The following is a 23,255-nucleotide window of genomic DNA, read 5'->3' as shown; positions in this document are numbered from 1 at the left end:
TCTCTTTCCGTAATAGCCTTTTTTCCATACAAACACCTTACCCTTATTAGATCTTTATGCATTTACATCATATTTCTCTCTTCATGCTGAATGTAAATAGTAAACTTAATTCTACTCTCCTAGTTTTTTACTGTATATTATTTTAACTAATTATCTTTACTAATTTAAATACCTATCTACATCCCATAATTTGTAAATAAATAATTTATGGGCACTTATCTTACCCATCTTCTCTCAAGGGTAGGGTTAACCTTGTAGGCCTTCCCTTCCCCACCACTATGTGACCCAAGTCTTGGATCATTTACTTGTGTTGGTCAACAAATCTTAAATATAATGTATATCCCCAATAAATCAAACTTTATTGGAGCCTACCTCATTTGTTTAAGGTGGATTCTCTTTTGAAAAAAGCATGCTACACCTTGGATGCATGTTAAAGGGCCCCCTACAAGGAGACTTAGTTCAAAAGGTGTTTTGGATGCATCTTGAACGCCTTAGCTCGTGGGTATACTTGAGGAACACTCCAAAATCAGCTTAAACACTTTGAGAAGGTCAACTTTGCCTTTTACAGCACCCAATTCTGAGTTATAGGCTGAAAGTTATGGTGAAAACAAGGTGCTGCGGACACTATTATTGCGGGTCAAAGTTACAATCAGGTAAACCACAAAGGTGAAAAGTTTTCTTGACTTCTCCAACATTCTAAAATACCAATGGGGAGTTAAAAACCACTTGCATGTGGAGGGGTCGGCTCAAGATGCTTCCAGAGACACAACAAACAGGATGGGGACACTCTGCAGGAGCCACTGGAGGGACATCATGGTGGGGCCCACATACATTATCAACCCTTATGGAGGCTCCACGACCTAAAAGGATATTTTTAATGAAAAAATAAGTCCCTTATTTGCATAATTGAAGGAATGGTCAAAAGGGAACCTAACTATGGTTAATTACCTACCCTAGTCAAGTTTAACCTAACCCAAGGTCTTGTACAGCTATAAAAAGGCCCTTTGGCAAGCACAAAAATACACACACCTACTCCATTACTGCAAATAAGCTCCTCTAAGGTTAGGGAAGCCCTAATATCTCTCTCCTCTTGTCTCCCTATCCATTTCCTAAGCTCGCTATCATAAGCGACACCATAGAGAGAGCATCAATATGCTATTGCTACCATTCTCTTGCAAACATTTCTCTTACATACTCATCCCTAAATAAGGATTTTAGATTCTATATGAGAGCAAGGATATTAAGTTCAATGATCTATCTCATGGTTTGATCAACAAATTGTTGCAATTGGGGTGTCGTCGTCACACTTTTGCTCTAAACGCATGTAAAATTGGTAAGCCTATCTTGGCAGCTTCTCATATTTTGTGCTCATTGGGTTGCTTGTTTGTTGAGAAAGTTTTTTGTGCACCATGGTGTCTATTTGCTTGGCTTCTCTCCTTATGTTGTGTGTAAGTAAGTCTTGGGGCTGCATAGATGGAGAAGAGCTCTCTATGCATGCCGCCTTATGTGTGTAAGTAGTCTCTTCTTTTGGGAAAGGAAAGGAGTTGTCAAGTATTTGTGCATTATGGTGTTTTGAGTTTTGAGGTTTTGTGCTTGCTTTTCTTAGAAGTATATGAGCACTAATATGGTGAAGGTCAATCTTTGCAAGTGAGTTTGTGCAATGTTCAAAGGGATTGCTTAAGGAGTGTGTGTTGAATGGTTGAAAGGCATTTTGTGTTGAAGCACATAAGGAAGGTGTGAGTGTGTGTGTGTGTGTGTGTGTGTGTGTGTGTGTGTGTGTGTGTGTGTGTGTGTGTTGTATATGGTTTGTTTTGGTTTCCTTCTTTCTCCATAAAAGAGGGTGGTGCCCCTAAGAAACATGCGTGTGTAGGGTCTCACGGAGTGGTTGTCTGGTGGGAGCTTTGAGTTGAGCCCCATCTCAAAAACTCCGACCTCATAAAAGTGGTGCCCCCACTGAGGAACTTTCCTAATTGCCTTCTATTATCCTCATGAACAATAGAGTTGCACCATATGCTTTTCATTTTTCACAACGCATCAGAATTAACATTTGTGTAGATCGCAAATGTTTTTACCAACAACGCATTGTTTTTATGTTTGGAGCAGAAAGACTTGGTGAAATCTTGGCATCTCCAAATCCCATCATTCTTCCATTCATTAATTATGATGATTCATTTGATGTCCATGTTTTTATTTTTTTTTGAGGCAGGGACAAGAGGCGCTTAGATAGCGATCCACTCAAAAGAAACTTTCTTCAAGAGAAAGAAAAAGGAGAACACATTGTCACATGAACCAACCTGGAGCTGCTTCTCCTTTTACACCCATAGCTCGTGAATCTGTGCACATCTTAATTGCTACAAAATTTAGATTTCAAGCAACCATTAGGAGAATTTTTGGACCCACTCGCCTTAATGAAATTAATGCCTCAATCAACCCTTTTATTTTGCCTATGATAAATTATGAACTAACACTTGATGTATATATTTTCATTTTGATGTGATCACTCATCGTAGTCAAAACTTTGTGGTACACAAACCTCCTTGTATTGTAAAAATGTCAAGCACTTTTCCTACCTTTCATTCTAAAAATGGTGAGGATGCATAAGAATTTCTGGATAATTTGGAGATGGCACACCTCATCTCTGGGAGAGATCAAGAAGAGGTAAAGCTGCGTGCTTTTCCACTCGTTCTCAAAGGGGAGGCTAAGGCATGGTACGAGGCCTTGCAACCTCAAAACAAAACCAATTGGGAGAGGCTACGTGCAATTTTTCTTGCCAAATTTGGGCAAGGAGATACTCCAGAGGGTCTTTGGAATTGTCTACTTCAACATAAACAGGTATTCCTTGAAGACTACCCATCTTATGAGGCCGTTTTCCTTAACCTATGGGATAGATGGGAGGCTACCTTACAAAACCAAGGTGGTGCACCAAACTTTCTAAAGAAAGATAGGTTCATGGCTGGCTTGTATCCAATTTTGAAGACCAAGGTAGAGTTAAAATTTCCATCAACATTTGAGGAAGCACGTGAGGTGGCCATGGTCAAATTCAAGAAGTTAAATTTTCAAGAACATAGAACAAGGGACCTAAATGAAGTCATTGAGAGGGATTCTTCACCAAGCATGGGAGCACTAGTTAGGGGCTCTCTTGCCCAAACTTCACAAATAGGGGAAGGATCACAACAAGAGATCTTGCAAAGATTAACTCAACAACTAGAGAGTCTCACCTTGAATCTAGTGCAGGGCCTACCCCAACAACGACAACAAAGAGAAGGGAATCACAATCAACGACGTCAAGCACAAGAGTTGAGATGCTGGAATTGCAACGAAGTGGGTCATGGCATGTATAATTGCCCTCACCCTCGAAGGCTTCCAGGGGACATATACCCTCCTAGACCCCCTCCGCTCATGGTGCAGCAAGAGCATGCTCAAGCCCCGCAAATTCTTCGTCGACCACCACCACCTCCAGTAGCAAACATCCCTCATGTCCCACCAGTGGAGGAAGAGAGAGGAGTAAACGTCATAAAGCTGGAAGAGGAGATAGAGGTGAGCCCTATACATTTTGATGTTATGCCAACAGAAAAGCGCACAAGAGCACACAACAAGGATGAAGACACAAGGAATGAAGAGTCAGAACCTGCAAGGAAGGAGAGGAAGAAAAAGTCAAAGAAGGAGGAAGGAGGCAAGAAGCAGAGGTCAAGGCGAAGGGAGATCGGCATCAACGATTTTCCATTAGGAAAGAATATGGAACCCTACAACATCTTAGAAGATTTGCAAACTCAAAAGCCCAATATTTCTTGGCCTCAACTCCTACATCTATCACCCAAGGTGAGAAAGCACTTGTCCAAACTTATAAGCACAAGACTCCCAAGAAAGAAAGAAAAGGTGACAGTAAAGGCATTGACTTCAAAGCCACAACAAGATGTGGAACCTATTGTAGATGCTTATGTAAGGGGTAGGAAGGTATCCAATGTGTATGTTGATGGTGGAGCACAAATGTGTGTGATCACGGAAAGAGCCATGAATAGAGTAGGGCTTGAAATCACTAAATCCTCTAATTGTCAAGCTAGGCTGGCCAACAATGCAAGTGTGAAGTGCCTAGGGATCATCGAGAATGTAAAAGTTTTTGTATGTAATATAGATGCACGTGTGGACATGTATGTTATGCCGGCCAAGGGGGAGGGCTATCCCATCATCCTAGGGAGGCCTTGGCTCATTGCTGTGAATGCAGATCAAAAATGGGGATGAAGACAATTGATTCTCAAAAAGGGGCAACATGTAGTATACGATTGGCATGAAGGAAAGCAGCTCGACATCAACTATGAGACCACGGCTGATGAAGAAAGTGAAGAGATTTTTGGCTCAAGCGACGAGGAAAGTTCAACCACTGCATCCAATAGCGAACAAGAATCATCTTTGGAGGTAATGGGAATCATCTTCAACACATCAAAAACTCCATCAATAGAGGTTGACCCAACAAAGGAGCAAACAAAGGATGACAACGGTGACCACAAGCACTTTGAAGACTTTGAGAGGATGCTTGCAAAAGATCTTACCCCTGAGGAGAAGCGGTCCTACATCGATATGCTCAAGAGGTATCCCAATTTGTTTATCACTGATTACTCACAAATTAGAGGTGTGGATGTTATAGAGCATGGCATAGAATTAAAACCAGGTACTAAACCTGTGGCTCAAAAGCTAAGGCGCCTAGGAAAAATACAACAAGAGGAACTTTTGACAGAGGTTAACCGACTCCTCAAAGCTGGTTTCATTTACCCTGTGTCTAACTCTGAGTGGGTGTCCCCAATTGTAGTAACCCCTAAAAAGAACGGAAAATGGAGGGTCTGTGTTGACTACAAACCGCTCAATGCTGCAACAAAGAGGGATCATTTTCCTCTTCCTTTCCAAGATGAAATCTTAAACGAAGTAGCCGGCTATGAATGTTACACAGTGTGTGATGGGTATTCAGGGTATTTTCAGATCAGAATAGCAAAAGAAGATCAGTTAAAAACCACTTTCATCACACCTTGGGGTTGCTTTGCCTATAGAGTGATGCCATTTGGGCTCACAAATGCTCCTAGTACCTTTATAAGGTTTACAACTCTTGTCTTTCAGCCCTTCTTTGGCAAGTCAATTAGGGTTTTTATGGATGACTTCTGTATCTATAGTAGCCAAAGACTTCATTGCCAAAAATTTGAGGAGGGGCTTAGGAGGCTTCATCAATTTGGGGGACAGCTTAATCCTGAGAAGTGTCACATTGCAGAGTCACAAGTGGTATTGCTAGGTCATGTGGTTTCTTTGCAAGGAATTCAAGTGGATCCATCAAAAGTAAATGCTCTTTTGTCACTACAACCACCAACGACAACCAAGGAGCTCATGACTTTCAACCACAAAGTAAGGTACATGTCTCGTTTCATTCACCTTCTAGCGGAAGCTATTGCACCTTTGCACAAGCTAGCAAACAAACCCACATTTGAATGGAGAGAGGAACACGAATTATGCTTTACTGAAGTAAAGGGTATTCTCAACTCTCTTCCAACAATAATGCCACCAAATCCAAAGGATACATATTACATCACGCCAAGTGTAGGAATGGAGGCCATCGGTGTAGTTCTCATGCAAAAAGACCCAAAAACATGCTACATGAGGCCAGTATACTTGCAAGCAAAGTCATGACCGCTGCAGAGAAGGGCTACACGGATATGGAGAAGGTGGTATTCACAATTATGTTTGCCGTAAGAAAGTTTCGATCATATCTCTTACCTGCACCATTTTTCATTCTCACCATGGAAAACAATTTACCATATGTTGTGCAACACATGAGCCTCTCATCTAGGATAGCCAAATGGGTTCTAGAACTTCAAGAGTTTGAATACACTTTTCTTGTGGAAGATAGCACAAGGGCAGGTCTTGCAGACATTCTCACATACAAAGTGAGAGAAAGGAAAGAGTCACCAAAGGCAGGAGACAAAGCTACACCACAAAATAATGAGGAGGAGATGGACAATGCACACATTTTGTGCTTTGATGGAGCTTACCGACGACAACACGATCAGGCAGCAGGGGGGGTTCTTATTCTAAGTCCACAAAGGGAAGTTCTTGTTAAGAAAGGTATCACCTTGGAAAATGTTCATTCTAATAATGAGGCTGTGTAACATTTAATGGCCTAAAATCTTATGTGTAGCGGAATTTAGCATGAACATTATTTCATTAGAGTTGATTCCTAATGAGAATTACAAGAGTGCTTGGGTGGAGAGAGCAACAAAAAGCATAACACCTAGTTAGATAGCATCGACAATACTTTCAAAAGAGAGAGCAATTAAGCTATTGACAACAGTTGAGGACCGGATTTGCATGGAGCCGGTCCCCCCTCCAAAAGGCTTTGTATTATGGTTTCTCCCATCAAGAGAGACATTGTACAATACCTTTTCTTTGTGTTCCTTCAAGACTAGCTAGTGCAATGAAGATGGAAGCTTCATACACCAAGCAAAACACTTAATCAAACACAACTTGAATTATCCCCGTTCTCAGACCCAAGACCTCACACACCTTCGAAGATGGTGAGAGCTAGCAGGGTATGAGAGTAGATTGAGAGGAAAAAGAAGTATCTTACGAGAAAGAAGTACATCTCCTCACATAATCACTCATATTAGCATAGCTTAGCTTAGTAATTAGCTTGGTAGAGAAGATGAGCATGCATTGAAGCTTGGCTCTTGGTTGGATTTGCATCCACATGCCAAGAGAGTGTTGATGTAGGCTTCTATCTCACAAGCTTGGAGTAGGTGATGAGCTCTCCATTAAAGCTTGGGAGGAGATAGAGTATTTTCCCTTCACACATGGTCAAGTGTGAGAGTGTGTGTGTCAATGCCAAGCAAAAATCAGCCCCCCCCCTCTCTTGGGCGAGCCCTAGCTGCTAAATAAGTCTGACTTTTGCCTCATTGGACCTCCCCAGGTCAAGCCAATAGGGATTAAGCAGCATAAGTGATAGCCTTCTGACATGTGTCCCCCTTTCCCCTTTTGTGAGAGCTTTAGGTAATTAAATAATTAAACTAAACTCTCATTGGACCCCTTTGCCTCCTGGCCAATAGGAATCAGGCAAGCCATGGGGCTCCTGAATGCTCATTGGACCCCTTGGGAGACTGCCCAATAGTCTTCTAGGACACTTAATTCTTATTGGTTTCTTTTATTAAATGTTTTTAAATTAATTAAACTAGATTTACTCTAGCTTAATTCTCATTGGTCCACTTCAAGGGTCTTCCAATAGGAATTGGGCACACCTTGTGGGCATCTGGCCTAGGGAGCTGACATGTGTCCCTCATTCCCTTTGTGTAAAGGGAGCCTGTGTGTGTGTGTGTGGCTTTCTCTCTCATCCCCTAGCTTTGGGGCTCGCCCCCTCCCATGTAGGGATGTAGAAAGACTTTTTTGGCACACACTAAGCATCCAATTTTCCCTAGGATTGACCTTTGGACACAACCTTTGAATTTTGGAACCTTAGCATTTTGGAAGTCTTAATGGGCTGAACCTTAGGGTCTTTTTGGCCCATTGTTTCACATGGCTCTTTTGCAGATGGCCCCCCCTTTGGATCCCTATTTTCCCTCCTTTGGATCCCTACTGTGGCCGGTCTGCTAACTTAACCAATATTCTAGCTTTTTCTCCCTTGGCACTTCCCCACATTAAATGATCAGTTTAATATGAGAAAATCATTTAGGAGAATTAGATATTGATTATTATGACAGGCTGAGTATGTCACCTTAAAGTTGGGGCTTGAAGAATGTAGAAAACTTGGCATCGAAAGACTTATAATAAGAGGTGATTCCTTACTAGTTATTAGGCAAATCCAAGGGATATGGAAGTGCAAGAACCCTACTCTAGTGGAGTGGCTTAGACAGGTGAAGGCTTTGATAAAGAACTTTGAAGCTACACAGGTACAGCATGTTGTGAGAACCCTCAACAAGGAAGCAGATTATCTCGCCAATGAGAAACTTCAGATCATGGTGGGAGGTGTGAAGCTCTACGAACCAAAGTACCAAGGCCAAGAGGAATTGAAGGACATCATATTTTTCCTCCAAACTGGTGAGTGCCCTAAACACTTGGATAAAGTGCAAAGGCATAGGTTGGTAAAAAAGGCAACTCCTTACCAACTCATAGGAGATGATCTGTATCATAAAGGGAAATATTTGGTGCTAAGAAGGGTGCCCTCTGTTCAAGAAATAGAGAGAATCCTCTTTACATGCCATGAGGATGTCTGTGGGGGTCATTTTTCTCATGATATTACAAACAGGAAGATTTTGCAAGCAGGGTTTGTTTGGCCAAGTCTACACCATGATGTCCAGCATTGGTGTAAGTCATGCAAAGGTTGTCAGATTGCTGGAGATCGACGACTCACTTACGAACCTCGAGTTCCAATAATTTCGTATGGTCCTTTTGAGAAGTGGGGTGTGGATGCAATAGGCCCCTTACCTCGCACATCTACCGGGAAGGTCTTCATCATTGTGGGAGTAGATTACATGACACGATGGGCGGAGGCAGCAAGTACAATACGAATTACAGCCGAGGAGGTATCAAAATTTATCTTTGATCACATATGCAGTAGATTCGGCACACCATTAGAGATTTTGTCAGATCGTGGTCCAGGGTTTAGAGCAGAGCTCCTAGGTAATCTTTTGACAAAGTTAAAAGTCAAACATTTGCATTCTACACCTTACTACCCTCAGTGCAATGGGTTGGTTGAAAAGGTGAATGGAATGATATGTAAGATTATTTTTAAGCAGGTTGCAGATCGACCAAACGACTGGGATCGTCATTTGACCGCATCTCTATGGGCATACAGAACATCTTTCAAGGTATCCACTCAATTCACTCCTTTTCATTTGGTATATGGACAGGAGGCACTCCTTCCTATTGAGGTGGAGATTGCAAGCCTACGCATTCTCTCACGCGGAGCAAAGAGGCCAAAAGAAGCTTTACAGGAAAGAATTTTAGATCTTCAACGACTTGAGCTTGATAGAGAAGAGTCCATCGACTATTACATTGCCCAAGCCACAAGCCAAAGGGACAAAATCAACAAGAAGCTTAAGGGGAAAGGATTGAAGGAAGGTATGTTGGTTCTTCGCTATGATAACTGACTTGATACTCGACTTGACAAAAAAAATTTGCAAAGATGGGAGGGACCTTTCATGATAAAAACAAAGTTTGGGAATGGTAGTTACAGATTAGCAGATTTATCAGGAAAACTCCACAAGACCAGAGTCCATGGATGGAGATTAAAGCCCTACTTTCAACGTTGTCAGGAGTTTTTTGGAGCAAGGAATTTCGCATATGTACATATACATGCATGGTGCATCAAATAAAGGATTGCCCATTTTCCAGAGCCAGGTGGTTACGTGGGGCCCACATGTGTACAGGTAGGACAGGGTGTACATAGTGCAGCGATTTTCACTATTATCAGTACTAATGTGTTTTTTCTACAATAAAGTGAAGTTGGTAGCGCGTAAAACTTCTCGAGGAAGCTATCCGCGGGCCGATGAAGTGAGGTCAGTAGGTGCATCAGATGGTATCTAGTGGCATCAGGAGGGCGAACGAGGTCAATATTTGCACGCGGATGAGGACGGACACAACGTGGGTGTTTTCTGGTGAGAGTTATGCAGAAAGGTCATCATTAGGACCACTTTTTGGGGCCACTTCACGTGGTGGCGAGATGCATTATTGGAAAAAAGCTGAGTGCCAGGTGTGCGAATGATGCAAAAAGGTGACAACTATGCACTGCGAGGTCAGTTTTTGGCCTGTTCGGGGTCCGTTTGAGGTCATCTAAAAGGCCAAGGGTGCCCAACTAAAAAAGCTAAGTGTGGGAACTGAAAAAACTGAGAGAAGACCAGAAAAAACGTGGAGAAGAGAGGAGGAACAGCCGCAGGTGTGTTTTTTGGGTTTTTGGAGCCTGTTTTGGCCGTAAACTGCTCATCCGAGGTCGGATTCGAGCACTTTGACATTGTAGACTGGGGTTTTGGGCCGTTCCGGACGCGATGGCGCTGTCCATTTTGCCAAATTCCTCACTCTTTTTCTGCTGTTTTTCTGTGTAATCTTCTCCGGTGAGTGAAGCTTCTTCTCCAATTTGTGATTGTATCTGGTATCTTTTACCCATATTATGTGAGCTGTTTGCCCCATTGGTGTTGGCCCAAGCTCATTTGTATCTAAACATCAGAAGTTCTCCTCTTTTGAGCTGAGTTTTTGTGTGTGTGTGTGTGTGTGTGTGTGTGTGTGTGTGTGTGTGTGTGTGGAGTGGGCAGGTGGATAGTCTCTCTCCTCTCACTCTAGAGGTGTGTTCCCTGTCTCGGCTAGGTGTGTTGTGTAAGCCGAGTGGTGCCCCATAGTGTGTGTGTGTATCTTCCCAAGAGTGTGTGTCGGGTCGTTATAGAGGCGCTGTGTGTGTTTTCATCCGGCTCACATTCTTTTGGCGCCCCCACAAAGGATCTTCTTCGAGTACGTTCTGCTTCGAGCTTCGAGCTTCGGGATTACAGGTTGCAGATTACAGGTTACAGGTTACAGGTTACAGGTTACAGGGACAGGTACAGGTACAGGTGATTCACACAGGTACAGGTAGCTGGAGAACATTGATATACTAGCAGTGATGTCACTTGCAGTTGTTGTGGGAATGCATCACTTGGCGCCTATTTAAGCGCATGGTCTGCTGGATTGTACGTTACTTGTGGAAACTGCCATTGTACGCATTTGTGGAGCCATACTTGGTTGTATTTGGCAGTCCCAGCCATTTCTGAGACTTGGTCTGGAAGATAGTCATTTCTGAGACTTGACTATATGCGATTTGCATTAGCCTTCGTGTGAGGGTCGATAGCGTGAGGTTTTTATTGAGCTGGGGGATTCTCAAATGTGGAGATCCTTTCGGTGATACAGGTAGCTGGAGCACCCTTTTTGTGACCTCGCCATAGGCTATGTACTAGTGAGTCCTATTTGATGCTCGGGTTCATTGTTGGCAGTTTATGCATACAGATACAGTCTATATTTTGGGTTCCTACTGCTCTACTTCTGGGGAAACTCTGTCGAAATTTTCCCAAGTTATGATGGCTGGTTTTTTGGTATTTTGAGCCATTTATGCTGTTATGCTGCTGAAATTTTGGCAAAATCGGAGGTTGAGTCAGGTGTGCCTTCTTGGGAGCTTCATGGTTGGCTTTAATGGATGATCAAAATGGCCCTCAGTTCACTCCTTTTCATTTAACTCAAAGAATTCAGATTAATGTTCATGTGTCCAGGAAGATCTTTTTCCAGCAGCGCATAGTCTTTATGTTTGGGCCAAGAAGATTGAGAGAGATCCTGGAATGTCCTTTGCCTGTTGTCATTCCGATGATTAACTATGAAAACTCATTTGATGTGCATGTGTTTGTCCTTATCTAAAGCTGAGCTCCATTGAAGTTTCTGGGGATTGGGTAGTCAAAAGTCTTGGGTTCTGGCACGTGTGTTCGAAGGGGTTCTCAAAGCATCATAATTTGGGTAGCCATGGCTTTCTCTTATCCGGAATTTCATGGAAGAAGTGATGAAGATGTGGAAGAATTTTTGGAAAAGATGGAGGTTGCCTGCATTAGCAACCAGATTCATGACCCTACGCAAATGTTACGCCTTCTCCAAATTTGTTTGAAGAGTGATGCACGAGTTTGGTCTAAAGCATTTGAAGAGGAGTTGCGTGTGGCTGATCCACCTGTAAGGTTGAGTTGGGACAATCTACGACATGGGTTGGAAGTGGAGTTTGTGAAGATAGAAGATCCTGACAAGGTGTGGCAAGAAGTACAGGCTTTGGTGCAAAAGGAAGGTGAGCCAGTAGATGTGTACATACGTAAGTTTTCATTGGCATGGGAGCGAATGTGCAAGGCCTTAGCACCACAGGTACCCCCGCCTGACATGATGAAGAAGGACAGGTTCTTGGCTGGTCTTTGGGAGAATATACGTTGGAGAGTGGAGCTAAAGAAGCCTAGGACATATGAAGATGCACTAGAGGTAGCAAGGAACAAAGAGTGGAAGCTGAGGAAAATGAGCCAGTTAGGGGTGGAGTCTTTGCCCATGAGGTCTGAATTTCAGCCTATGGACTCTTTACAAGGTCGTATGTCAGGGGTTCATCATGAACCAGTGGTTCCTGTTACTACTCAGGTTATGCCAGCAGTGGTCACTACAGCAGTGCAAGATGATGGCCTAAGGCAAGACATGAGGCAAATGGTAGATTTGATGAAGAATCTCAGCCTAAACATGCTAGGTCAAGTGGGAAATAATCGAGGTCGAGGGCGGTTTGCAAATCATCCAGGAGGTGAAGAAAGGCCTAGGAATGGTGCTGGACAAAGTAATAGTAGGTTTTGGAGGCAGACGCCCACATGTTATAATTGCGGAGAGTTGGGCCACATCAGCCCGCAATGTGATAAGCCACCAAGGATGGGGGGAGACATGTATCCATTGCCAAAACAGGTGCTAACTACGTCAAACGATTATGGCATCGAAATTAAGGGAGACGAAGGGACCAGTGGACTGACCCAGGAGGAAAAGGGAAAGACGAAAGTGCTAAGTGTAGTCACCTTGGAGAAGGCATCAAAGCTAGAGGATACATTAGTGATGCCTATTGGGAAGAGGACCACAGAGGATAAGGAAGGAAGAAGTGCCCCAGGTCCTAGTAAGAAGAAAGGAAAGAGCCATGAAGGCGAGGATGTCAAGGCCAAGAGGAAAAGGAGAGCTCGTCGAAAGTTTCATGTTTCAGATTTTCCACTAGGGGATGGGCAATTAAGCTATGACTTAAAGGAGGATCTGACGAGCAGGAAGGCAGATGTTACTTTTGGGCAGCTTATAGAGATGGTGCCTAAGCTAAAGCGACAGTGGAAGAGGATGGTTAACCCAAGGGAGAAAGAGCCAGAGAGAGGTTCAGTAAAGGTGTTGGCAATGGATGAGCTACCAGACATTTGTCCAATTGTAGATGTGTGGCATAAAAGAAAAAATTTGGGACAAGGTTATGTGGATGGCGGAGCCCAAATATGCGTCATAACACACTCATGCGTTGAGAAGATGGGTCTCACAGTGGCTGGGGTGTCAGGTTTTCGGATCAGATTGGCAAACCATCAAAAAGTAAAATGCTTGGGTGTTGTAAAGAGCTTAGAAGTGGAGGCATATGATGCAAAGGCAGTGGTTGATTTTCATGTGATGCCAGCAGGGTTGGGAGCATATCCTATTATACTGGGCAGACCATGGTTACGTGCAGTGGGAGTTGTTCAAGATTGGCGACATGGTACGATTAGCCTCTATGGAAAGACAGGTACCAAGAAGCTTTATTATATGGACACAAGGAAACGATTAGAGGAGCTTTCTGAAGATGAGGATGAGTCTAGTGATGAAGACTCTTCCATGGTGACAGATGAGGACAGTGATAGCACTACCAGCAGTGATGAGGATGCTGATGTTGCATTTCTTTTGATGGACAAAGAAATCCAGGAGATTGGCTTAGTTGCATTTGCGAATGAGGTTGAAGATGAAAGTGAAGGGCCTTATGAAGTGATTGAAGGGCTGATGCAAACCAAGTTTGAGTTGTCAAAGAAGCAGCAACTAATGACGCAAATGATTAGTGGAGACCTCTCAGCTATGGAGAAGGATATATATTTGCATATGCTGGCTAGTTTTCCTGATTTGTTCATTACTTCATATGAAGAGATCAGAGGGTTCAAGGGTGAAGAGATGCATATAGAGCTGAAAGAAGGTGCTAAGCCAGTGCGGCAAAGGCTAAGAAGGATGGGTCAAGAGCAAATGGAAGCCTTGCGAGAAGAGGTGGACAAGTTATTGAAGGCAGGGTTCATAGTCCCTGTGGAGACCACAGAATGGGTGAGTCCAGTAGTAGTCAGTCCAAAGAAGGATGGGAAGTGGAGGATTTGTGTAGATTTTAAACCCTTAAATGCAGCCACTAAGAAGAACCCATATCCTCTTCCATTCATCGATCAGATCTTGGATTCAGTGGCAGGTTATGAGAGGTACAGTGTGTGTGATGGTTTTTCAGGCTATTTTCAATTGAAGATTGCTCTTAAAGACCGCACAAAGACAACTTTTATTACGCCATGGGGCTGCTATTGCTACACAGTATTGCCATTTGGGTTGTCAAATGGACCTTCCTTCTATCAAGAGAGAGCAAATTGGGTGTTGGAACCATTCATTGGTAGTTGTGTTAAAGCTTTTATGGATGACTTTTGTGTCTATAGCAGTAGGGCTGATCACCATGAGAAGCTGCAGATGGTATTGGCTCTATATGATGAATGTGGAGGACAACTAAATCCAAAGAAATGTCATCTAGCACAGCCAAGGGTGAAGTTATTGGGCCATATGCTGTCAGAAAATGGCATTGAGGCTGATCCAGATAAGGTGAAGTCTATTATTCTTCTTCCATCACCTATGAGTACGAAGCAATTGGCAACCTTTATACACAAAGTGAAGTACATGGCACGGTTTATTCCATTGTCTTCGCAGCTTCTTTATCCATTACAGCAAGTGGCAAAGCATGATCCATTGCAATGGGATGACAAGTGTGAAGAAGTGTTTCAAGAGGTGAAAGAGGTGTTAGGGGGGTTGTCAGCCATGCAGGCTCCTGATTGGGAGAAAGTTTTTTATGTAAATCCATCTGTAGGGGATGATGCCATTGGAGCCATGCTATTGCAAAAGGGGAAGGGCAGCCATTATATGAGGCCAGTGTATTGTGCAAGCCGAGTGAAGTTGGTAGCGGAGAGAAAGTTATCGGAAGTAGAGCTAGTGATGGCCAGTGTAATATTTGCTTGTCGACGATTTCGTCATTACTTGCTACCACGGCCTTTTGTTTTCTTGACGAGTTATGCCTTTTTGCCACAGTTAATTAATGGTATTAACATGTCAAATGTGGTGAAGAAATGGGTAATTGAGCTGCAAGAGTTTGAGTTCTCTTTTCTAGTGGAAGATAGTACAAGGGCTACCCTAGCTGATTTGTTGACCTACAAGGAGAATCCCCTTATTGTTAAGGAAGAGGTGGTGAGAAAGGTAGTTGAAGAAGTGCCACATATCAGCAATGCACATGTGTTGTTCTTTGATGATTCATACAGAAAGAGCCACGATGCAGCTTCAGGGGGTATAGCACTTTATGATCCAGAGGGGAAGCTAGTATGCAAGAGAGGGTTCAAATTGGATGCGCATAGTAACAATGAGGCTGAATATGCTACATTGGAAGCCGGATTACACATTTGTTTGAAGCATGGGGTTCGAAGGTTGAGCATAAAAGGTGATGCCTTGTTAGTGGTGAAGCAAGTGCTGGGTGTGTGGAAGAGCAAGAACACCTCATTGAAGGAAATGTGCTTTAGAATTAAAGGCCTGTTAAAAAAGTTTGAAGCATGGAGCATCAAACACATTGAACGTGCTCTAAATGGAGAGGCACATGAAGCAGCGCAAGGCATGATTGGGGAGCTATTCGTGTTAAGGACCAATTTACCTCTTTATCATGGCCGGGAAAGTTTGGCTCAAGAAGAGGAGTTTTTGCTAACAGGAATCATTCCAAAGGAGATTCAGAAGTCTAAGAAGTATGGCTTTGTGCGTAGAGCATACAGGTACAAATTGATTGGCGATGTCTTATACATGAAAGGAGCTGATCTCGTGTTGAGGCGTGTACCTTGGCGGGAGGAGCTTTACAGAGTGTTGGAAGAGAATCATGAAGGCGCATGTGGTGGCCATTTTGCTCTAAAGATCACCTTGCATAAGATTTTGCAAGAGGGGTATGTATGGCCTAGTTTGCACAAGGATGTTCACCATTGGTGTAGGTCTTGCAATAGGTGTCAAGCATTTGGGAAGAGAGTGTTGAAGCCAGAGCTACGAAAAACCATTATGGCGTTTGATGTGTTTGAAAAGTGGGGGATTGATGCAATAGGCCCGTTACCTATCACAAGCAGGGGCAAAAGCTATATTTTGACGGCAGTGGACTATCTTTCTAGATGGGCAGAGGCTATAGCAGTAAAACAGATCACTGCAAAGGATGTGGCAAAATTTGTGTATGATGAAATATGTTGCAAGTTTGGGGTGCCATTAGAGCTACTTTCAGATAAGGGGCCAGGATTTAGAGCTAAACTGCTAGACTTCTTATGCACAAAGATGAAGATTAGGCACCAGCATACCACTCCTTATTACCCGCAGTGTAATGGCTTAAATGAAAGATTCAATGGTGAGTTGGTACAGATTCTTTCGAAAGTGACGGAGCACCAAGGAAACAATTGGGATTTGGAATTGCCTAGTGCATTATGGGCTTACCATACTTCGGTGAAGACAGGTACAGGGTTTACTCCATTTCATTTGGTGTATGGAAAAGAAGCACTATTGCCTGTGGAGGTAGAGTTGCCTGCGGTCAAGATGTTAGAAAAGTTGCTTGGGCCGCCTAGTGATGCATTCAAAGAGAGGCTTTTGCAGTTACAAGAGGTCCAGTTGGATAGGATGAGCGCATTGGAGCATTATGGGCAGATGCAAGATAAGGCTTTGGCAAAGATAAATGAAAAGGTTAAAAGTAAGGGTATCAAGAAACATGACTTGGTTTTGCGCTACAATAGTAAGCTGGACAACACCTTCCAAAAGAAGTTTCAAATTAAGTGGGAAGGCCCTTTCAAGGTAGTGGAGTGTTTTCCAAATGGCACATATCAGCTGTCTAACCTGGATGGTGTTCTACATAAGTCAAGGGTAAATGGGTTGCGTCTTAAATTGTATTATGTCAGGTTGATGATGGTGGAGCAAGATGAGTTTCCTGAAGAGCGAGTGATGTCTGTGAGGGATGAGGAGACATGTGATGCGGCGAGTCTCATATCTCTTTTTGCTGCTGCTGATCATGAATGATCTAGCAGGCTAGGGGATGGGCAAATTATGTCAGGAGTTTTTTGGAGCATGGAATTTCGCATATGTACATATACATGCATGGTGCATCAAATAAAGGATTGCCCATTTTCCAGAGCTAGGTGGTTACGTGGGGCCCACATGTGTACAGGTAGGACAGGGTGTACATAGTGCAGCGATTTTCACTATTATCAGTACTAATGTGTTTTTTCTACAATAAAGTGAAGTTGGTAGCGCGTAAAACTTCTCGAGGAAGCTATCCGCGGGCCGACGAAGTGAGGTCAGTAGGTGCGTCAGATGGCATCTAGTGGCGTGAGGAGGGCGAACGAGGTCAATATTTGCACGTGGATGAGGACGGACACAACGTGGGTGTTTTCTGGTGAGAGTTATGCAGAAAGGTCATCATTAGGACCACTTTTTGGGGCCACTTCACGTGGTGGCGAGATGCATTATTGGAAAAAAGCTGAGTGCCAGGTGTGCGAATGATGCAAAAAGGTGACAACTATGCACTGCGAGGTCAGTTTTTGGCCTGTTCGGGGTCCGTTTGAGGTCATCTAAAAGGCCAAGGGTGCCCAACTAAAAAAGCTAAGTGTGGGAACTGAAAAAACTGAGAGAAGACCAGAAAAAACGTGGAGAAGAGAGGAGGAACAGCCGCAGGTGTATTTTTTGGGTTTTTGGAGCCTGTTTTGGCCGTAAACTGCTCATCCGAGGTCGGATTCGAGCACTTTGACATTGTAGACTGGGGTTTTGGGCCGTTCCGGACGCGATGGCGCTGTCCATTTTGCCAAATTCCTCACTCTTTTTCTGCTGTTTTTCTGTGTAATCTTCTCCGGTGAGTGAAGCTTCTTCTCCAATTTGTGATTGTATCTGGTATCTTTTACCCATATTATGTGAGCTGTTTGCCCCATTGGTGTTGGCCCAAGCTCATTTGTATCTAAACATCAGAAGTTCTCCTCTTTTGAGCTGAGTTTTTGTGTGTGTGTGTGTGTGTGTGTGTGTGTGTGTGTGTGTGTGTGTGTGTGTGTCTGTGTGGAGTGGGCAAGTGGATAGTCTCTCTCCTCTCACTCTAGAGGTGTGTTCCCTGTCTCGGCCAGGTGTGTTGTGTAAGCCGAGTGGTGCCCCATAGTGTGTGTGTGTGTGTATCTTCCCAAGAGTGTGTGTCGGGTCGTTATAGAGGCGCTGTGTGTGTTTTCATCCCGCTCACAACGTATCAATCCGTTGATAGGAAGTCATCTACCTACATCGCCTAAGCTCCAAATTGGCATGGCTCCCTTCGGCTTGGCAAATGCTCCACCTATTTTTAAAGCTTTGATGTGCAAAGAAGAACCAGCCTTGGAATCTCAACATACCCAAGGCAACCCTCCCATGTCCGATTTATGGGATTGAGGTAATGAAAAGCAGGTCTAATGGAGTAAAAGTGTGTATATCACTCCTCCTTTTTTTAGAAAAATAAGAAAAAAAGAAAAAAAAAAAAAAAAGAAAAAGGAAAAAACTCTTTTGTTTCATCTAGGAGCATGAATGATCCTAGATGAAGGGGGAGGGCTAATATGAGTAGCGTTAAATGGTAACCTTGCATTTGCACTACATTTCTACTCAAATGTATATATTTTTTATCAAAGTTTTAACCTATTGTTCATTATCTCTTTCCGTAATAGCCTTTTTTCCATACAAACACCTTACCCTTATTAGATCTTTATGCATTTACATCATATTTCTCTCTTCATGCTGAATGTAAATAGTAAACTTAATTCTACTCTCCTAGTTTTTTACTGCATATTCTTTTAACTAATTACCTTTACTAATTTAAATACCTATCTACATCCCATAATTTGTAAATAAATAACTTATGGGCACTTATCTTACCCATTTTCTCTCAAGGGTAGGGTTAACCTTGTAGGCCTTCCCTTCCCCACCACTATGTGACCCAAGTCTTGGATCATTTACTTGTGTTGGTCAACAAATCTTAAATATAATGTATATCCCCAATAAATCAAACTTTATTGGAGCCTACCTCATTTGTTTAAGGTGGATTCTCTTTTGAAAAAAGCATGCTACACCTTGGATGCATGCTAAAGGGCCCCCTACAAGGAGACTTAGTTCAAAAGGTGTTTTGGATGCATCTTGAACGCCTTAGCTCGTGGGTATACTTGAGGAACACTCCAAAATCAGCTTAAACACTTTGAGAAGGTCAACTTTGTCTTTTACAGCACCCAATTCTGAGTTACAGGCTGAAAGTTATGGTGAAAACAAGGTGCTGCGGACACTATTACTGCAGGTCAAAGTTACAATCAGGTAAACCACAAAGGTGAAAAGTTTTCTTGACTTCTCCAACATTCTAAAATACCAATGGGGAGTTAAAAACCACTTGCATGTGGAGGGGTCGGCTTAAGATGCTTCCAGAGACACAACAAACAGGATGGGGACACTCTGCAGGAGCCACTGGAGGGACATCATGGTGGGGCCCACATACATTATCAACCCTTATGGAGCCTCCATGACCTCAAAGGATATTTTTAATGAAAAAATAAGTCCCTTATTTGCATAATTGAAGGAATGGTCAAAAGGGAACCTAACTATGGTTAATTACCTACCCTAGTCAAGTTTAACCTAACCCAAGGTCTTGTACAGCTATAAAAAGGCCCTTTGGCAAGCACAAAAATACACACACCTACTCCATTGCTGAAAATAAGCTCCTCTAAGGTTAGGTAATCCCTAATATCTCTCTCCTCTTGTCTCCCTATCCATTTTCTAAGCTCGCTATCATAAGCGACACCATAGAGAGAGCATCAATATGCTATTGCTACCATTCTCTTGCAAAGATTTCTCTTATCATACTCATCCCTAAATAAGGATTGTAGATTCTATATGAGAGCAAGGATATCAAGTTCAATGATCTATCTCATGGTTTGATCAACAAATTGTTGCAATTGGGGTGTCGTCGTCACACTTTTGCTCTAAACGCCTGTAAAATTGGTAAGCCTATCTTGGCAGCTTCTCATATTTTGTGCTCATTGGGTTGCTTGTTTGTTGAGAAAGTTTTTTGTGCACCATGGTGTCTATTTGCTTGGCTTCTCTCCTTATGTTGTGTGTAAGTAAGTCTTGGGGCTGCATAGATGGAGAAGAGCTCTCTATGCATGCCGCCTTATGTGTGTAAGTAGTCTCTTCTTTTGGGAAAGGAAAGGAGTTGTCAAGTATTTGTGCATTATGGTGTTTTGAGTTTTGAGGTTTTGTGCTTGCTTTTCTTAGAAGTATATGAGCACTAATATGGTGAAGGTCAATCTTTGCATGTGAGTTTGTGCAGTGTTCAAAGGGATTGCTTAAGGAGTGTGTGTTGAATGGTTGAAGGGCATTTTGTGTTGAAGCACATAAGGAAGGTGTGAGTGTGTGTGTGTGTGTGTGTGTGTGTGTGTGTGTGTGTGTGTGTGTGTGTGTGTGTGTGTGTGTGTGTGTGTGTTGTATATGGTTTTTTTTTGTTTCCTTCTTTCTCCGTAAAAGAGGGTGGTGCCCCTAAGAAATATGCGTGTGTAGGGTCTCACGGAGTGGTTGTCTGGTGGGAGCCTTGAGTTGAGCCCCATCTCAAAAAATCCGCTCTCAATGGTAAGCACAAAACTACAATTCCAAAGAACAATTTGTAGCCTATTTGGTCAGCCAAGATTGAATGCCATTAACTCATCTATTAACCCTTTCATACTACCCATGATACGATATGACCATAGCCTTGATTTTTTCATCTTTGTGTTGTTTTGACATTCTCTTTTGTGTTCTTTCTTTGTGTGTGTGAGTGCAAGAGAGAAAGAGTGGGTCTTCTTTGATTGCACTTCGACTTTCCAAACCCTAGTCTTCATGGCATCTATGGTTTAACTCCTTCATATAGTTTTTGTTGAGTTCTCTCACAAACTCTCACAGCCATAAGCCCGGTGCTTTCCTGGCAAGACCGCAAATGTCTCGACAACGTATCAAAGAGATAAGACCTCTCTCTCTCTCTCTCTCTCTCTCTCTCTCTCTCTCTCTCTCTCTCTCTCTCTCTCTCTCTCTCTCTCTCTCTCACAGACATGACATAGTAAACGCAATAGTTTGCTTAATTCAAAAGTCTCCTTAGGGTCACAAAATTTTGGCTTATATATATTCTTCTTTGGAGGCTCATTCCCACCAAAAATGATCTCTTAACCTTTACAAAATGTCATGTTTCTCATCAAAATTAAATAATACAAAAATGGCATTGCATTCCCGTGTTCCTCCGTCAACATGTGCATTTTCTATGTGTATTGGCAGCTCATTTGGGTTGTCAATCAGACATTGTTACTGCTTTCTTGAATGGTGACATATTTGAGGAAGTTTGACCATGGGATGTACATCAGTCAGACATTGTTACTACTTTCTCAAATGGTGATATGTTTGAGGAAGTTTATGTAGCACAGTCTCAGGGTTTTGTCATTAAAGGGCAGGAAGATAAAGTGTGCAAATTTAACAAAGCTTTGTATGGGTTGAAGCAATCTCCTCCTTCTTGGTATGAGAAGGCTAACACTCATTTGGTCAAACGAGGCTTTTGTAACAGTGCAATAGAAAGCACATTTATGTAAAGCATGAGGGTGATGTACTTCTCACTGATCACCAGACCAAATGAGAGACATATTTCTGATTTTAAGGCTGATTTGAATGCTACTTTCAAGATGAAAGATTTGGGCTTGTTGCATCATTACTTGAGTATACATACATTTCAAGCAGTGTGATGGTGGTATTGCCTTGTGTCAAACAAGTTACATAGAGACATTGCTATGTAAGTTTGGACTTGAGGATTGCAAACATATTGCCATTCCCATGGAAATAGGTTTGAAATTGAGTCTTCATGATGATAGTGATCCTGTTGCTGTCACTCTTTACCAAACTATTGTTGGCTGCCTTATTTATGTATACAGCAGAATTGAGTCTTCATGATGTTGGTGATCCTATCGATGTCACTCTTTACCAAACTATTGTTGGCTACCTTATTTATGTATGCAACACAAGACCGGATATTCAACTTGCAATCTCACAAGTCAGCAAATTTATGCATAGCCCAAGGTCTAAGCATTGCCAGGCTGTCAAGAGTATTTTTTTCTACTTGAGTGGCACTTTACATCTTCGCTTGTTTTATCCCAAGGGGGGATCATTGCCGCTAGATTTACATGCTTTTTTGGACTCAGATTGGGCTGGTTGTTTTGACAGATGAGTGTCCTTGAGTGGTTTTTGTTTCATGCTCAACATTTCATGCATATCATGGTTGAGCAAGAATCAACCCACTATGGCCACTTCTAGTTATGAGGCTAAGTACAAGGTAGTCTTTACAACTATGGTTGAGTGTGTATGGCTCAGACGCCTTATAGGGATGATTTGGGTGTTGGATAGGACACTACCAACACTATCTACACTCAAATTCAAAGAGCATTGGCAGTTGCGAGGAACCCAATTTTTCATGCTCGCACAAATCACATTGAGGTGCATTATCACTATGTCAAGGAGAGGCTCTCAGCAAAGAGATCAGCTTGGCTTATGTGCCAACTCAAGACAACCTTGTAGATCTTTTCACAAAGGCATTGTCTCATGAGAATTTCAAAGCTTTGGGCTTACTCCCCTTTGTGGGCTGATCATGTACTTAGGGCATGACACTTCCCTATACTCTATGTGCCAACTCTCGTTCATCGCATCACTCCCGGGGGGGGACCAATTACCAAATACATGTGGTAGTGATGTGTGAACACACTTAGGACTTCCGAGGCATTTTTTCCCTCACTAGGAGGTTTTTCCCCCCTTGCATTGTATATCCCCCATCACTCTAGGGCTATCTTATCTTTCCATTGCACACTAAGTAATACACTCTATGTTGTGTGCCTTGAGCTTCCATTGTCTTCTCCAAGCTGTGTGTGTTTTCTTGCAACCCTAATTCCAACAGGAATAGGAGGGAAAAGAAAGCCACCATGAGAAGTTAAAAAAACACTTTTTGGTTGGTGAAAGAGGACTCTTTGAGGTAAAAGGATCACGTAATGAAAAGTTATGTTTTTTTTTTAGAAATTCAAAAGAAAATAATTAAAATGAAGGTTTTGTAATGGAAACCCTTCTCTCCTTGGCCTAGAGCACTCTCTCTCTAAATGTTAAAAGACAAAAAAAAATGACCTCAAGGCTTTCCCTTGTTGGAGAAACCAATCTTGAGTTCTCAATAGGGTATACGAATCCACATTTGATAAGCTTTTCAAGTTCTTCTTGAAAGATCTTTTCATACTTAAGATTCATTGGGTAGGTCATTGTTGGACTGGTTTAGTAGTGCTCATCATGGAAATTGTATGTTGCACCACGATACGTCTCTTTTATCTCTAACTGAGCAATGTCAAGGGGCTAGATAAATCCATAATGCTAAAGGTATGCTTTACCTT

Source organism: Adiantum capillus-veneris, chromosome 1, assembly GCF_014529385.1.
Source record: "Adiantum capillus-veneris isolate H3 chromosome 1, ASM1452938v2, whole genome shotgun sequence".
In the NCBI taxonomy this organism is placed as follows: domain Eukaryota; kingdom Viridiplantae; phylum Streptophyta; class Polypodiopsida; order Polypodiales; family Pteridaceae; genus Adiantum; species Adiantum capillus-veneris.
The sequence above is the reverse complement of the archived record's forward strand: the minus strand, read 5'-3'. Positions refer to the sequence as shown.